Consider the following 19,465-nt stretch of genomic DNA (forward strand, 5'->3'; position numbering starts at 1 on the left):
ATAAATTAAGACCACTAAGGCCGGAACAAATTTAAATCCTTCTTTAGTCACTCTGAGTTGGAACATCGCGAGGGGGGAATAATAAAAAATAATGCGAAAAACAAATAAATTGAAATAAATTGCACGAAAGCTTGTATGCAACAAAATTGCATGCTATATCATTGCACAAAACCTATAAATCAAGTATTTTTCATCGAAAAAAAAATGATTAAATAAAGAACACACAAGGTGAGATAACTTCCATTTTCCACAATTTGTATTTAGGTCTTGTAATCTTCCGGGAATTTGATTTTTATTTCGAAATACATTAAATACTTCAAAGTTTACTTATTCCCTCCTTCGTGATTTTTGCGATTTTTAAGAGGGAGGGAGGGGTTGACAAAAAAACAAATTGATATTTGTTCCAGTCTAATTTGTATCGAAAAAAGTGAAAAAGGAGATCGTTTAACTCTTGAACTGGAAAATATAATATAAGTCTCTCTTTACATTTCCAATTTGCAATAAAGAGTTATGAATTCAAAATTTAACTTTATTTCACTTGGGTTTATATGATTGATAGTTCTATACTATGATTGTAATGACATGCGATACTTGAACAAATTTTCAGTGACTTTTGTAATTAATCATATTATTCTGAGAGACAGTTTTGAGCTCTGGGTTCCGGTGAAAAGGGGTTTTTTTCAAGCTGAAGATGGATCAGAGTAGTTTTTAAATTTCAAAATGGATGATTTTCTTACCACACATTTTTTGAACTATTGAATTCTGACAATCTGACATAGAATTTCAAATAATATTTTCGATTTTTGGGTTGGATCGCTGAACTTGAAACCAAAACTAATTTTGGTTTCCTTTTGTAAATTTTCCCAATTTTCCCGGTTTTAGGTCTGAATTCCCGGTTTTTTCCTGGTTTTCCCGTTCGATTTTTTCAATTCCCGGTTTTTTCCCGGTTCTGTGGCCACCCTGGTTGCACATTAGTAGGCCAAGCGTGGTTTGCCCCACATGCGGAAAAACTTGCAATGCGAAAATTCGTTTTTTTTTTCAAGCATGTTAAACTATCAAACTTTGCCAAGAAATATCTCGTTTGGAAAGCTGCCTGTGGCTTGAAAGGCGACATTTTCGTTGCGTCAACCAGGAAATTTACGTGAAAGAGTTCGTTAAAAGCGTTTGCTGCCTTTCCTGAAGAAACATGACTTGTCTGTGCTGTTTTGGTCGGATTTGGCATAATGGAAAAAGGCCATGGAGTGATATGCCGATATCAAAATTCAGGTTGTATCTAAGGATAAGAACCCTTCTAACACACCAGAACTTCGCCCAATCGAAAAATATTGGGTGATAGCTAGGCCGGAACAAATTTCGAATCCTTCTTTTGTCAGTCGGAGTTGGAACATCGCAAGGGGGGAGACAATAAAAAATAATGTGAAAAACAAATAAATTGGAATAAATTTCACGAACGCTTGTATGCAACAAAGTATTATTGCACAAAACCAAAAAAACAAGTAATTTTTTATCGAAAAATTCAATGAAATCAAGAATACAAAAGGTGAAATAACTTCCATCATCCAAAATATGTTTTTTTCGTCTTGTAACCTTTTGGATTCTTGAATTTTTTTTTTTCGAAATTTACATTAAATACTTCAAACTTTATTTATTTTCCCCTTCGGGTTTTTGGAAATTTCGAAGGGGGGGGGGGGGGGGGCGGTGACAAAAGAAGAAATTGATATTTGTTCCAGCCTTAAGCAGATCCTTAAGAAGACCCAAAAAACTGTTAGCAACGAGAAGCAGTTCAAAGCAAACGGGCGTTCTGCGGCGGGCGAAAAAAGAGGGCTGTTCTGAGGGCGGGTGTCAAACGGAAGGATCACCAATTTGACTGGTCGCACGGAATCCTTACTGAGTATTTTTTCCGTCTGTATAAAATTGAACTTCAAAAAATGTTAATTTTGGAGAACAATAATAACTACGAAAAGATATTAAATCATACGAAAACGGAAAAAATTACTTAAGTGAAGTAAAAAAATAATGAGCTAAAGTAAACGGAAGACATTTTAACAACAAATGGATAAGTTTTAGAATTCAAAAATTATAAAAGAACAAAGAACAAAAGAGAAAAAACATACCAACAAAATATCAATAAATTAAAAAAAAAAAATTTAAAAAAAAAAAATGAAAAAAAAACCAAAAAAAAATTAAATAAGAAACAGAATGAAAGAATTAAAATAAACAAAAAAATAATAATAAAAAAAAAAAATTAAAAATTAATAAAAATAATTACAGATCATTCGATTTTGGCAACACCCCCAAACATTTTGTGTGGCCAAAATCGAACGGTTCTCAACTTTTTCTTCACTTATCACTACAAAACAACTATTATTAGTATCATTAACGTAATTTTTAGTCAATGTTTGACCATTTTTATTCTCTTGATAGGGGCTTGTGATATAGCTCAGTTGGCAAGTTTGTTGTCTCCTGAGCCGATGTCCGCGAGTTCGAGCCCAAGAGTAAACATCGAACACAGTTTTACCGGATAAGTTTTTCAATAACGATCCGCCTACTGCAACGTTAATAAAGTCGCGAATGCCATAATGATGGGTTAAACTACTATAATCGAAACAAAAAAATCTCTTGTTAGTTTTTATCGTGTTTTTAATGCATTCAGCAGTTTTATTGTTTTGTTTATAATATTTGATTGTTTTTTTTTGTCATATTTGCTATTTTTGTCTTTCGCCATCACTTTTAGTTATTTTTTGTCATTTTCATGTTTTTAAATTTTATGAAATTTTCATCGTGTTTGTCATTTTTGAGTACTCTGTATTTTTTAAATTTTTGTTATTGTATTTGTATTCTATCAACATTAAAGAACGTAAAATTTATGGTGTTTGTCTAAACTATATTGATCCTTTTATAGCGAAAACTTTGAGGTAATGTCGTTTAAAAAAAGTCGTTTTAATAAAAAAAAAAATAATGAAAAAAACAAAAAAAACATTATAAAAATAGAAAAAACACAATGAAAATAAAACACAAAACTGAAAAAAAATAAAAAGAATAAATTTTGAAAAAATCGAATCGAAAAAAAATTAAATAAAATAACAAAAAATCAAATTAAATCATGAAAATGTTGATGTTAAAAACTCTATAATTCAACAACAAACAAAACAAAATATAAAATACAGAAAAAATATAAAAATAAAAAATATAAAAAAGAATAAAAGTAGGTACAATATGAAAGAAAAATATGAAAAAAATATAAAAAAGAAAAAAAAAATGAGAAAATGAAAAATAGCACAAATGAAATGAATAAATAAAATAATAAGTAGACAATAATAAAATAATTAATAACATCATTTCGAACCGAGTGGATGAAACAAATCAGATAAAACTAGATCAGTTGAAGCAAAAAAAGGAAAATAAAAGACATAAAAAAAATTATTTCAAAGTTATTTAGAAGTCAAAAATAATAAAAACTTATTTTTTTCTATAACTATCAAAAATTGAAAATTGAAAAAAATTGAAAGAAAGATTATTAGAAAAAAATAAGAAAAAAAATAATAAAATATAAATTAAAACAGTATATAAACAATTTTTTCTAAACAATGTTTGACAGCAAACATTATTTTGCTGATTTTAAAATTGGTTAATGGATTATCGATTTTCCTTCTGGATTCTTGACATGAAGTTTTGATGTTTAGTTTCTGGATTCCGATCTTAGCTTAGAAATAAGAGAATGTTTAAGTCAACATGTTTGAGCTAAAAGTTCTGAAGCATCTGCCCTCAACTGACAAAACAAAATTGCAATTTTCCATTCAATAAACAATTCTGAAATATGAATGATAATTTGGGAAAATACCTTCTATGTACTACTGGGAAATGGGAAGTTATTCAGAAAAATTTTCAAAGCATGTAAGTTTCAAGTTCTAGTTGTATTAAATCCTTAAAAATCCTAACGGTTTTCAAATTCGTATTGCGTTTTATATGCTTGTATGTTGATTCTATCATTTGAGTTCGTGGATGAAATTTCGCAATTTTGATTTAAAAATTTCGAATTTTTGCGTCTTTTTTTTGGAGACCCTTTGGAGTTAAAGCTCTCTTCCCGAAGTTTTTGTTTTTAAAATCTATCTATATACGACTTCTTTTTGGAAATTATACCCTACATATATGCTTAAAGATACGTTTTTTTTTACTTTTTGAAACATTCTTCATCAAAGATGTTGCGCGATGATATAGTTAACCGAATCCAGCAAAGATTTTTCATAGATCTAGGTTAAGCCGATTGAATGAGCAAACACTTGCTGTCAAACGTTACTCGTTTGATTCAGTTTAGTTTGTGTGGTTGCCGTTAGAAATATGTTGGCCGTAAGCCGTTTAAGTTTCAGTAATTCATGTCGCGTCCTCTCATCATCATCTACGCCGTCGTCGTCCCAGACAACGGACATGATTATGTGAACTGTCTCGGCTTCTACGTGGGAGAGTGTGAAAAAATGAAAAAAAAACTTGTCTTATGCTCCGCATCTAATGTATCAAAGAGTCTCAACAAACATTTCTGTAGACAGCCAGACAGACTGACAAGCAGTTGTCCATAAGTAACATCGCGCCGCCAAGAGCGGATTACATCTTCTTCGCTCAATGCTGCCTGTTCAATGTTGATATGTAAAGTCGTCCACTGGATGGTTATTACATTGAGGCTATACGTACTTATTAATCTTTTCAACAGACCACGCTGGACTTGTTCTAAAATAGCTGGGAGGGGAGATTTTCCCGCCCCCGCCAATACGAAACACTCCTCAAGTATGTAAGTTAAAGTAAAGTATAATGTAGATTCGTGCCCGATCCACGTTTGTTTAGAAAATGCGTTTGACGCGCGGCTCGACGTGTCATGGCATAGTGGGTTTCTTTGCAGAGGACTAAGGCTGATGTCATGCTGAAACAACTAGCAACGCAACGCAACGCAACGTTCCAATAAGATTGCGTTGCATTGCATTGGTATGTCATGCTGGCGCGACCTGTCACTTTGAAATTCCCTACAAATCATCACTTCTCTACATCTGATAATGCTTTGAATCGTCTCCTTTCTTTCCGGAGCCATCAAAAACTCATCAAATCACGACCCGGATTGCAAGAATGCCGAAATTTGAACCGACAAAATTCCTTGTTTTTTACCCGAACTAAGAATTCATGAAAATTTTCTCGCCGATTAAGATAGTTTTTAGTTTATTATCACAAGTTCGAACAGATCTTCGTACTATTGTGCTTAAAACCCGGAATCACTGCTTCAAATCGAGAAAAAACAATGTTCCTATTGGATTTCCTACTAGTCGCGCTACTAAACACATTGGCATCAGATTGGTCGCGCTACTCAAAGCAACCAGTATGACAGGTCTGCGCGATTTCCATGGAGATCAAATGAGAGCTGGTTAGTCGTGTGAACGTTGCGTTGTAGGTCGCGTTGCTAGTTGCTTCAGCATGACATCAGCCTAATTGTGGTTGTTTTCCCGCAATTTCATTCACGCATGGGGCTGCACGCAATAGCTGAGCTGACCTCCCCAGGGAGAGAGAGAGAGAGTCGGGGTTCTGCTCAGTCAGTTGAAGGAACGTGCAGTGAATGATGACAGTAGAACCCGGGTGATTGATTGTCGCTGTTAGGGCCACACCAAACCACCAACCAAGTTTATGGGTTGGTGTGGTCCTCGCAAATCGAGTGCTGAGCTGTCTTTAATGAAAATTCCATAAGTATCTCGTTCTAATTAGCCTTAGGAATTCTCGCTCCACAACTAATGAATCAGAATGTTGTAAAAAACGGCACAGAAATGTCCAATAACCAGTTTCGTATTTAGAAAGAAAAAATAGGTATTTTAAAATCAAAGATATCAAGCACAGCTTTCAATATTTTTGATTCGGTGTAAAGTATAAAGATAGAAAATCCCACATGGATTAGAAATCTACCCTTACTCCTAAATTATATTTGTCCTGACTTTCAAAGTTATTTGAAGAGCTTGGGCTTTTAAACCACCGGGAGGTTTAAATTATCTGAAGTTTATTTCCTTGTTTTTAACCCTCTTCTGCCTGAGCTACGAATCCATTGAGAAGTAATTTTTTTTAATGGCTTCGATATAAACCATACAGAAAAATCTTATGCTGAACAGGAGTTAGGTTTTCAGAAATATATTCTAAGACTACGAATAATATTTTGAATAACAATTTGATAGGGCGATTTTTTTTTAGTTTTACTATTTCATCTCATTAACATTTCTTCTTGATCGATGCATTCTGCTCTAAATGGTGAGTCGAAGATCCATCAATTCCAAACAATCGTCTCCTGTCTTTCGAGAGCCAATAAAAACTCACCAGATCATGATCAGATTACGAAAATGCCGAAATTTCAACCGACAAAATTCTTTGTTTTTTTTTTGCGGGAACTTAAAATTTATGAAAATTTTTTCGTCGATTGAGATATTATTTAGTTTATTATCACAAATTCGGACGGATCTTCGAACTATTGTGCTTAAACCCCGAAATCACTGCTTCAAACCGAGAAAAAACAAGATTCCTATTGGATTTTCTACTTGTCGCGATTCAAAACACCCTGGCAACAGCTTTGTCACATTTCCAATGCGCTCAGCATGACAGGTCTGCGCTTTTTCCATAGAGATTAAATGAGAGCATGTATGTCGCGTGAACGTGTTGCGCTGCTTGTCGCCTCAGCATGACATCAGCCTGAGGCTTTTGATTGTGAACTGTTGAGATTAAAGATTGTGGCTTTAAGTTTGAAGAAGTAGTTTGTATTGGAATCAAAATCGATTAATATTTCTCTTCAATCCTTGAAAATTCGTTGCCGGTAATGCCTAACATTATATTTGTCAATAAAGATAGGATACTATATAGGTTGCCAAAGACGAATTAGGTTTTTTTTCTTGGAGAGAAGTTATTCATCCTCTAAACTATTTAGATTGATGTTCTTGATACAAGAAACAATTTGTACTGAATAGTTCCACTTTCAAATTTTATGAGAGACAATTGTAGGACATGATTCATAGAATTTAAATCTTAACCTTATGATTCAAGGCAAGGCCGTGCGAACGGGGGGGAGGGGGTTTAGGGGTTTAACCCCCCCCCCCCCCCCCCATGAAGATTCCTCTGAAGAAAAATTTTCACCAAAGCAGCAGGTACAACGGAAAATTATTTGATCTTAAAATGTATTTGAAAATAAGTGTTAATAATTTAGTCTTACCCCTTGGCTTGAGACATTTTGTTCTACGAAACTATTCGACGTTCACGAATTAAACCAACTTTGATTCTAAATTTCAATTTTCAATTCAATCAATCTTTTGTATTGGAACTCAAAACTTAGCGTACAAAAACCCCGTCTTCAGAATGTGACTAAATAAAAACAGAGTTTGAAACGAACCATTTTTTTTACTTAAAAAAATCGTTTATGTCATTACAAATGTTATGCTGATATGAAATATTCTTCAAGACACCAATTTAAGACTCAATTTTATTTCGTGTTTCTTGTTCTTCTAAATAATGCTCACCACAATAGGTTTTGATATTTTTCAGAAGGCCACAAAATTTACATTTTTCTGAGGTGCAATGAATAAAGGTAATTTCGACTTATTTGGGTACCCTGAATCTAAATAAGTAATATTTCTATCAGTTTTTGTTATTAAAATGACTTGAAAATGAGTAAAAAGCATTTGAGAAATTTCTGCATATTTTTTTTTACAAAGACCTAAATCAAAAACATATCATTTAAAAATAATAGTTTTGAATAAATTATCAACTTTTCTCAAGACTTCAAGTAATTTTGAGTTCTGCGAAAAAAGTTATAGAAGTTTTATGTTTTTTTTTTTCCTCATTTATCAAATTTTCAAGTAGTTTTAAACCAAACTGAATTTTAGATATTTTTATGGCATACATGCAATCTTTTAGCGGGTTTCAACAAATATGTTAAATGAAATTAAGTTTTTTTACACTTTTTGTAGTACTGTCAAAAATTATATCTTTCCATTTTTTTTTAAACTGTTGAATTTTACCTTTTTAGATCATGCCCCATTTTCATCATAGTATTATTCCCTTATTGGATGAAGTTTATCATAACAGAATCAGAATCAGATGTTTTCTTAAATGAAGGTTTGTTAGTTAATCAGTCATCAATGTTTGATTTCGCTTTAAGCTAGGGTTGCCATCCGTCCCGCAAAAGCGGAACATGTCCCGCTTTTTTGTTGAATGTCCCGCTGTCCCGCTTTTTCCTCAAAATGTCCCGCTTTTTTTCTCGGAAAATTTGTACAAAGTTCACTGAGGCCGGAACAAATTTCAAATCCTTCTTTTGTCACTCGGAGTTGGAACATCGCGAGGGGGGGGGAATAATAAATAATGCGAAAATAAATAAATTGGAATAAATTTCATGAAAGTTTGTATGCAACCAAATTGCATACTATATTATTGCATAAAACCTATAAATCAAGTTTTTTTTATCGAAAAATTCAATAAATTCAATGCGAATTAACTTCCATCTTCCAAAATTTGGTTCTTGGTCTTGTAATCTTTCGGATATTTGAATTTTCATTTGAAATTTACTTAAAATACATCAAACTTTATTTTTCCCCCCCTTCGGGATTTTGGAGATTTCGAGGGGGGGGGGGGGTGACAAAAGAAGAAATTGATATTTGTTCCAGCCTGATTTAAACTGAAAGAAATCAAATTTGAGTTTCAATTTGAATTATTGGTTCAACATAGAAAATCTCAAATACGTCTTTTTACAAATAAGCAGCCTTTTTCATAGTTTATATAAGAAAATACTGAATGAATCTTAAGTCCTTAGTATTACAGTAATAATCTGATCCAGTTATGCTTTCTTGGAGCACGTTCAATCGATGTATGAAGAAAATATTGTTGAGGTTGCTTCCAAATAATTTTAGATTATTATAGTTTATTCGCAGGAATCTTAATTAAATTATCTTATATTTAACACCATCTTTTTGACTCAATTGTCCAAATTATATAAAATTGGAAGCTTTCTTGTATTTTCAAATTTTTAAACAAATTACCAAACAAACGAATTTAATACAAATTGAACAAAAGTTTTTTACGCGGTTTGAAATCCGCCTTTAACATATACGACTTGAAATATTTTCCCTAAAAACTGTGTTAATTCGTAAGAACTGTGGAAAAAAAGGTGCATATGACGAAAACCTTGTAAATAAAAGTCATGTAGGAAAAACTGACTATAGTGTACTATCTATGAACAACTTTGCCTAATGGTATACGTTTAAATTTAGCTATACAATTAAGCTTTTGGAAGAGTTTCTAAAATGTCCCGCTTTTTTCGGTTATGTCCCGCTTTTTTTCATGAAATGTCCCGCTTTTTTCTGAAAGTATCTGGCAAGCCTACTTTAAGCTGATACATTTTAAATTTCCTTATCACCAAAACTAAATGTGTGCGACAAAATTGGACGAAAGATTCAAGTTCAGGACGAAAAAATCTACCAAATCAATCATTTAAAAAAATAAGTACCAAAATGCTGTTGCAGTGAGTTATCAATAAAATTCTGTAAACGGGTATAGTCAAAAGTGTTTATTAAAAAACCTTCTGAAATATTGTAAAAAACTTATATTTTTAATTTTTATATTTTGTTTGAATTTTAAAATAAATTTACAGAATTTAAAAGTACGGTTTTTTTTTCAATTTTCTAATTAGTTTGCAGAATTTTATAGTCAAACAATATAAATTGTACTAATATTTTTTACACATTTGTCTTTGTTTTTCAATTCTGAATTTTTGTGTTCTTGACACATAAGCCCATAAATTTAAATTTTGAATAAGAGAAACATAACTTCAACCTTCTGTTTTTTTTTCTAGGACTCAATACTAAAATTGAAAGAGACAAAATACTCAGAGCTTGTAATTTAAAAATTTAAACCCTGTGATTGAAAATTTAAAACTTTCCATTAATTTTTTTAATATAAGATAATGTTTTATGAATCGATCATGATTTTTTAATTAATCTTTAAAGGTTTGAAAAATGATTCGAGGTAGCAAATTTAAACTAAATTTTATGGCGCAATGTTAACTAACTTTGTATTTGCTTTGTGCTTTGAATATTGTCAACAAAACTTGGAACTTATTATTTTTAATGTTTTAACATTTTTTTACCATCCACAAAATTACCCATTTCCCAACAATTCCATGTTAGTATAATTGAACATGAAATTATTATTTTAAACTTTAAAAATGAACTTTTTAACCTTTTTAAACAATCAACTATTGAATTAATTCTCCAAAGTTCAAAATGGATTTATTTCTCAGTTATCGATAATTATCATTTCAAATCGCGATTAAATATTTTTTGTGCAAATTCAAATTAAAGCGGAATTTTCAATCAACAATTTAGGATGAATAAAAATTAACAATTATTATCATTTTCGTATCAACTAATCATAATTAGTTTTGTACCTGATTGGACATTTATTTTAGAACTCAGATTTGTTTTAAGCTCCGTGTTTTGGAAACGTTTATTTTAAAATTGCTTAGAAATTCTTTTGGGAGAAATTTCTAGTTCAGGATAATCAAAACATTATTTTGAATAAGAATATCAATGACTTACCGAAAACCCCTTTTTTACTGTTTATTTTTGGTATTGTTATTATTTTAAGCTAAATTTTAATTTCGGAAACCCCCCCTCCCATGGACGGGCCCTTCACACGGGCCTGATTCTAGGGCTATAGATGTAGAAATATAATTATATATTTGTTTAAACGCGGTGGGTCCAAGAAAAGATAAGACATTTTGGCTTTCCCATTAAGAACTCGTTTTCTGTCGTTTTTAGGGATGAATGACTTGAAGAAGTTAAAATCCAACCAAATAAAATTCAAAACGACGAAAAAGGACGTGGCCGGCGCCGTTATTGACGTTTCAAAGAGAGAGCTACTAATCCCAAGTACCATTCTTTTGACCTCTGAGCAAAATTGATGGCCTCGGTCAATCACGGAGTAGCGACTATTAGCGATGTGGAATTCGTTCTACTGAGCCACGCCAGCGATCGTGGGGTTCAAAATGCTATAATTTATTGTTCTTTAAACTGTTCCATTAAGCCTTCCTTACAATACACAACTGAAAAAAATACAATGCTTAGAAAAATCAATCAGCTTTTGAAGTTGAACAGCATTTTGGATTCGACAATTTAAGGTAGATGTGAGTAGTTAATCAATCTAAACTAAGCTATGAATGTAACCTCTGTAGTGTCTCTACATGTAGCATTTCATCAATCTTCAAGAATCATTCAGTACACATTTAAATCCTTCTTAACAAATTTTCCGACTGAAAAACTGTTTCGATCAAATTAAGTTTCACGAAGTTATGACTGTTTTCTTTCTGAATAATAAGAACCGAATAAAGCTTCACTCGAATGTCTTCTGTCTAGCTCGACGGTAGATTTGAATTTCAGAGAATTGCACATGATAAGTAATATTTCGGATCTTCAAACCTCCGATTTCGAGTTTTTTGGGATTTAGGGTCGAAATTTTCTTACTGTACAATATTTTGACAAGATTATAATCAAAAGCAAGGGGTTCGCTGTTGACATGAAATACAGTTCTTTGTGATCTGTCGTCTCGAAATTTGAGAAACAGGGTTTTTCAGAACAATTTTAGACTTTTTGCATAAAATGTTGAGTGAATGGTCGGGATAAAGGATTTCAAAATAAATCTAATAAAAAAGTAGTCCCTCAAAGCCAAAGCAGTTTAAGTGACTTTGAAATTTTTCAGACATTGCAAGTTGCCCGATTACATAGATGTGTTTTTCTACCAGTTTAATAATCTTAAAACTTCAATTTTAATATTTAAAAAAAAATTATGGAAATATGAAGATCAAAATAATCGATCATGAATGGTAAACGAAAAAAAAAAAAACACGTCTCGACCAGAAATTGAACTCGAGTCTTCTGAGAGGTCTCGGAGAGGTTCTCCGACACCTTACCAATAGGCTAAATTGTCAGATGTAAGTTAGTCAAGCTGAGTTCAGATGATTTCATCGAGTTGAATTCGCTGTTAGATTCTACAGCAGAAAACGCCCATCGTGCCCCGATCAATGGTGCTCTGTTAGCCCCGAGTCAACAAGTCAAAGTATAAACGCTATTTAAAATTGATTATAGTGAAAAATCAAAAATTATATGATGGTTAAAATTGAGGAACAATGTGTACAGGGTTCGGCAATTGAAGTGCGACATTGAAATAAACATAAAAATTGATCAAAACAAAAACTTCAATTTCTCTTGAAAACAATTTACTTATTCAAAATTCACTGGTAAAGTTCGACTTGTTCGCCCTTGAGTTTAACCACTCGCCGCGGACGGTCGAGGAACGCATCGTATGAGGCCCGCAGGTGTTCTTGTGGTAATTTATCCCAGGCTGCCACGAGATGTCGCTTCAGGACCTCCACACCTTCATTTTTCTTAGAACATACTTCGGCCTCCAACATACTCCAAACAGCGAAGTCCATAGGGTTCAGGTCTGGCGAACTCGTCGGCCACTCGGAGCTCGAAATGAACCTTGGAAAATGTTGCGCAATCCAAAGTTGGGTTTTCTTCGCTTTGTGAGCCGGTGCCGAGTCCTGTTGGAAAACCGCTGGTGGAAAATGTCGACGTGCCCATGGTTCGACGACATTCTGTAGAAAGAGTTCCCGACATGTATTTTGGTTGATCTTCACTCCTTCAGGGACAAAAACCAGCGGAGTCCGGCCATCACGGGTGATTCCGGCCCAAACCATCACCGATGCTGGTTTCTGTCGCCGGGTGGCCGTCAGCAAGTCGACGTGGCTTCGTGATCTGTCTGCCATCCAAACTATGTCGTTCTGCTTATTCACGAACTGCTATACACGATATTCTTCAACCTTCCTTCCGCGGTCCTCTTCAGCAGCGCCTTCGCTCTTTTTACCCGTTCTTGTTTCTGCTTTACCGTAAGGTATTGAACCTTTTGAATCTTGTAGGGCTTGGTCTGAAGTTTATCTTTCAGGATCCGACGGAGACTTCGATCCGATATGTTGAGATCCTCTGCCAATTTATTGGCACTACGACGAGGATTTCTCTTAAGGCGCTTCTTGACGATCTTCGCCATGGCAGGTGTCACCACAGTAGGTCGGCGTCCCCCACCATACCGTTTTTTGGCACTTCCGGTCTCTAGGTATCTTTTGACTGTACGGTATACAAAACTTCTGCACACACTTATATCGGACAGCTCACGAACTATGTCCTTCTGCCGTTTGCCAGCTAGGAACAAGGCAACCACAGCGCTACGTTTCTGTTCGAGATCCATTTTTCCGGATGACACCTGATTATAAAAGTAACACTTACATCCAATGATAGCTAATACTTGACGATCAGGCAGGTCAAGGAACAATTTCAGTCCTCGGTTTTGATTCCTGAACTTTTTTTTGGATCAGTCAACTCTATATTCAGTTTGGGCCCATTTGAAACTAATTTTTTTAATTAGTTTATAACATAACATTATGGTTCTTTACGCTTTCCATATTAGAATTGTAGCTGTAATTGAGAATCTTAAGTCACCTGAAAATAACAGCTGAACTTATCTTTCTTGTCTTTGATTTCCATCATCAAAACTTTAGTACCCTCTCTTATCTCACCGGGAAAATTGTTTGAACATGTGACTCTTATCAAGTGGGTCGGTTCGAAGAACGCAATCTGCCCGGCCATATGGTTAAGCCTTCTTGGGGCGCCTCCACCTCCAATATTATGATCGTAAATTTATCATTCACTTAGGGTTAGCTTCGTAAATGGGTAATTTGGATTAGATAAAAACAATGCAATAGCATTGTGTAGGGCTCAATGAAAGATTATGTTATCAGTCTGACGACGATTGATAGAAAAAAAACTCAAAAATGAGTTGAAAAAAAGTTCAAATCTCAATATAATTTAAAAAAAAAACTAAACACAGTTCATACGTTAGTTTCAATCGTCCAAAAAACTTAGACAAGTTAACGACCTGAAATAAATCGGACAGGCAACAATACATATTAGTTCTCTATCCGGTGTGAATTCAATTTATAAGTGAAGGCACACGACCAGGCGGCAATTTAGAACACACCCATAAATAAGCGGCACTAGTTAGTGGCAGTCCGTAACTAAGACCTGTGTAAGTAGTTATTTGTGTCACGGGGAGGCAATTCTCAGCCGCCAGGTCTAATACATAGAATCAGTACGGAGGGCATCTCTTCTTGAATGGGCCACGAAAATAAAAGTGGAAGGAAGGGGTCGTAACAAGACGGCTGTAATCAATAAGAATCTCGCCTGCAAATAAATATAGCAAAAAATAGCTGGCAGACTCTTGCTAGAGGCTTACGTAACTAATGGCCGGTTGCAGAATTTGCTGGACTGTGACCTAGGCCATAAAACTGTCATTAGGGCGGGTGGTTTAAAATGTTTTTTTTGTTTGCGCTACTTAGTAGTTGAGATGATTCGGCACTTACCATAAAAAGTATAGCACTTAAAAATTTTAAGAAACTTGAACGAGTTTACCCTACCATTAAGTTTAGTTCCTAATCTATAAAAAATTATTCCTTTTTTTAATTCAAATTTATTTTTATCAGTAAAATGCTTGGGATCAGCATCATCGAACTGATTTACTTCAGTCGATACTCAATATAAACTCATGACAGTCGCCTTAAAAAAACTAGACCTTTCAGTGGACGTCGATTCGCAGAAATCTACGTGACCATGCCCATTTCACTACTAATCATTTTGACAAACCTAAAACTGCCCCCTATTAGACGAAGTTCGGTTGACAAGTACAAATTGTTGAGCCAAGTCACACCGAGCCCGAGTAATGATGTGACAGCTGATGAAACCGGATAATGCAAACCGTATGGGACCGATATTTTAAGCTAATTTAATGGATTCAGGAGCGTTGTCGTTCTGTGGGATTGGTCTTATTTGGCGAACGTCAACTGGGAACATGATAACACGGGGTACGTAAGGCTAACGCACAGTAATCTGGGGCAAACGATAGATTCTAGGAATTGGCTCCTGCATCGATTATTTTGAATCGATTCTAAATTGTTATCTGGAATTATTGCAAACCATCGGAAAATCGTACCTATACAACAACAACAGATTGAAAACGATCTAGGCATGGTCAAAAACTTTCTGGCAGGATTGGAATTTGATTCAGAATAAAGAATGTATAGTTAACATAGTAACGAAATGTTCCCATTCCAATTTTTAATTTGTGTCAACCCTATCGAGCAAAACCCTGAAAATTCTGGAGTTGCGTAAGCGAAAATATTGTTATCATTTGAATTAAAATTTTAGAGTCAGTTATTAAAACTTCGTGACTCAACTATCTGCAAACATGAATGAAATTAAAATTTAGCAATTTTTTGAACCGAAAGTTACAATTAGAGGTGGATTATCGATATTATTCATTCACAAATTAAGAAATTCAAGAACACTAAACGTCGGGCTTTAAGATTGTTTTACCTTTGAATTCAGCAGTTTTAATTTTTTTTTTCATCTGATTTTTTTAAATCTGGATTTCCTTTCGGGTGAAATAATCAAGTTCTAGTCATAAAACTTAGAATTAGGTCGAAAGTAATTTCAAAGCATTAATCGTATGTCATTTGGACACACAAAATTTTTTCATTTTTATATTTTTTCTCCTTTTTTATTTATATTTATTATTTTTTATATTTTTTCTACTTTTTTATACTTTTTTTCTGTTTTATTTATTTTTTTCTTTTTATAATTTTTTTTTATGGTTTATTGTTTTTATTCTTTTTTAAATATATTTTTCAATTTTCATTTTTTTTTCTTTTTTATATTTTTTATTTTTTATTTTTTTGGTATTTTTTTAAAATTTTTATCTTTTTTTTCTTTATTATATTTTTTTTCAATTTCATCTTTTTTCTATTTTATATTTTTTTTCTTTTCTTTTCCATATTTATTTTTTTTTATATTTTTTATTCTTTTCCATATATTTTTTTCTTTTGTATATTTTTTATTCTTTTCCATATATATTTTTCTTTTGTATATTTTTTATTCTTTTCCATATATTTTTTTTATATTTATTTTCTTTTTTAATTTCTTTTTTAATTTTTTTTTCATTTTTATATATTTTTTTCTTTTTTTTATTGTTTTTATACATTTTTCTTTTTTGTATTTTGTTTAGCTTGTTGTTGAATTATAGAAATATGTTCAGTTTAATTTAAAAAAAAAATTCTTTTTAATTTTTCCTTTTTGAATTTTTTTTTCTTTTTTATGTTTTTTTTCTTTTTTATGTTTTTTTTAATTTTTTTAATTTTTTCTTTTTTTTCATATATTTTTTTCTTTTTTTTTCAATTGTTTTTATACATTTTTCTTTTTTGTATTTTGACTAGTTTGTTGATGAATTATACAAACATCTTCAATATAATTATTTAGTTTGATTGTTTTTATTGTGATTTGATTGATTTTTTTTCTTTTTTGATTGGATTTTTTTACAAATTTATTTTTTTTCTTTTTTAATTTTCATTATGTTTTTTGTTTGTTTGTTTTTCTATTAATAATATGTTTTTTGTTTATTTTATTCTATTTTTATTATTTTATTTTATTATTTTTTCTATATTTTTTGAAACTTCATTTTATGATTAATACATTTTACTTTTTTTATTTATTCTTTTTTTTTTAAATTTATTGCTCATCGTCTTTTTTATTGAAATATTTTTTTTTTATTTGTTTCATTTAATTTTTGTATTTCGTTTATTTAATTTTTTATGCTATTTTCTATTTATTGTCAAAACTCGATTTTGTCCGATTTTCTCAATATCCGATTTTGCCACATGTTCAGTCCGACAAGCGGACTGAGAAAGGAGAGACGCGAGAGAGAAGAACCGGCCAATCAGAGAACAGCAGGCGACTGGCTGCGGTTATAAAAACGCGCGCTCCCGCGTGTTGCGAAGTCAGTTTTTATCGAACCAGCATCCAAGCAACATCGGCCCAGTTGGGTGGCCGACATCGAAGGAAGAAGAAGCGAGCCAACAAGGAGTGGCCTACTCCGAGACCACCTGAGCGAAGAAGACAATCTTGGTGCTGGTGTTCAGTGATAAGTGGTGTAGATAATAATATTCAGAGAAAATAAACCATCAATGTATCGCCATTAAAAGTGTTGTTTGTGCTTCGCCCGATGCTCGCTCCCAGGTCCACTGCCAAGAACGGCTCTTGTCAGAGCCCCCCCCCCTTTACGAAAGAGTTCGATCTCGGTCAACAAGGCGATCGAGATCTCCCTAGCCTTGCGAGGCTTCCCAGGCAGACAGTCTCTTACGACCTGCCTCCATCGATGAGACAACCACCAGGGGTTGTCTACGAGAGACTTGTTCCACGAGGGGAACTAGTCCCATCGATGGTCGTATACAGTCCACAACACCACATGTGCCAAAATTGAACGGTTTTTGGAAACGTCATTACCTTATAGTTTTCGCTATAAAATGACCTATATAGTTTGGACAAACACCATAAATACGATTTTACGTTCTTAAATGTTGATAGAATACATCTTCAATAACAAAAATTTTGAAAAATAGGTTTATGTTTTCGACCGTAGATGTTGTATAGAATTTTAAATTTGGCTTTTTTCGGTCTTGGATGATGATCAAACAACTATTGTTTTTGAAATACCCGACGTTTCGACCAGTTTTGATGGTCTTTTTCAAGGGAACTAGAAGTTTTATTACAGAAATTGTGTTATGAGCGTTGTTAAATATTTATAAAAAGTAGTGTGTGACTCACTTTGCTGTCTGTTGTTTTTGTCGAATTCGTTTTTGTCCAACGGCTAGGTGTCCATTGATTGCTGCTCGTCTGTTATGAATGGAGTGTTGTTATCGGTTTATGTTCATACATACACACATACATTCATTAAAATTCTAAATTTCTTACGTTTTTCTCCGGATGGAAAAGATTTTTTCTCTTCCGTGTCACTATAGTCGCACTGTTAACGTTCAATTTGAATTAAGATGGAGTATGAGTAGGAATTAGTATGAAGTGTGAAGAATGTGGGTTTTATTAGAACTTAAGCTTTCTGATTGAGTTTGTGTAGGAGAAATTGAGCTTTGATTTCTAGTGTCTGGGCCATGTGTATTGGTACCTGTTCTATTGCTATTTTTTATTGTTGTGAATGTTTTAACTGCATGTAATATTCCGGCATATGTTGAGCTGAGTTTGGCGGTGTCTGTTTTAAAAAAATCTTTTCCATCCGGAGAAAAACGTAAGAAATTTAGAATAACAACGCTCATAACACAATTTCTCTAATAAAACTTCTTGTTCCATTGAAAAAGACCATCAAAACTGGTCGAAACGTCGGATATTTCAAAAGCACTAGTTGTTTGATCTACATCCAAGACCAAAAAAAGCCAAATTTAAAATTCTATTTTGAAAAATATAAAGTACTAAAAAATTACAAAAACGATGAAAATTTCATAAAATTTAAAAATAAATACAAACAAAAGACTAAAAATTACAAAAAATTACTAAAAATAATGGCGAATGACAAAAATAGCTAATGTGGAAAAAACAAACATTATAAACAAAACAAGAAAACTGCTAAATGCATAAAAAACACGATAAATTAATAAGAGAAATAATGAAGTAATAAATGAAAAAAAGTTAAGAAAAAAACCATTCGATTTTTGGCAACACAAAATGTTCAGGCGTGCTGCCAACATCGAATGTTATGTATTTATTTTCATTTATTAATTTTTTTGTATCTTATTTTGTTTCTAATTTTAATTTTAATTTTTTTAAATTATTTTTTGTAATTGTTTTCGATTTTAATTTATTTTGGTATTGTTTTTTTATTTAATTTTTTTTAAATTTAATTTTTTTAATAGAATAATTTTTTTGTTTGTATTTTTTTTATTGTTATTATATAAATTTTTAATTGTAAAACTATTCCTTTTTATTTATTTTTTAATCTTTTATTTATTTTTTTAATTTAATTCTATGTTATTTCTTGGTTTTATTTTTCTGTGGATTTTCTGTTATATTTTTTATTTTTGTTTCAAATTTTTAAAAGATTTTTTTTCCTCATTATTACTTTTGATTTTATTTTCTTTCTTTGTATTTGTTTGAAATTTTTTAATTTTTTTTCTACATGGTATCTTCTGTTTACTTTTGCGCATAATTTTTTTTTTACTTTAGTGAAGTAAGATTTTTCCCTATTCGTATGATTTATTACCTTTTCGTAGGTTTCATTCTTCTTCAAAATTGACATTTTGATTTTTTTTTCTGAATGATCAGTACACGTGTTTTGGTTTGGATGTTGCTTAAAACTTTCATGATTTTTTTTTATATTATTTCTTCATTGGATACATAGAATATTTTTTAGACTAAAAATTTTTCTTTTCATTTCTCAAGTGGTGTTTTCTGGTAATTTATTTATATATTGTATACTCAAACGAATTTTATATTGTTTAAAATCAGAAAATAAACACCAA

The 19,465-nt window shown here is 32.2% G+C and overlaps 1 protein-coding gene across 4 annotated transcripts in view; it reads right to left on the reverse strand.

Moving 5' to 3' along the window:
• The window catches only part of LOC129744090 (E3 ubiquitin-protein ligase SH3RF1-like), a 61,084-nt gene that overhangs the window by 15,081 nt on the left and 26,538 nt on the right, over positions 1 to 19,465 (reverse strand). The gene's annotated exons all lie outside the window — the stretch shown is intronic.

The sequence above is a fragment of the Uranotaenia lowii genome, chromosome 2 (assembly GCF_029784155.1).
Source record: "Uranotaenia lowii strain MFRU-FL chromosome 2, ASM2978415v1, whole genome shotgun sequence".
Taxonomy (NCBI): domain Eukaryota; kingdom Metazoa; phylum Arthropoda; class Insecta; order Diptera; family Culicidae; genus Uranotaenia; species Uranotaenia lowii.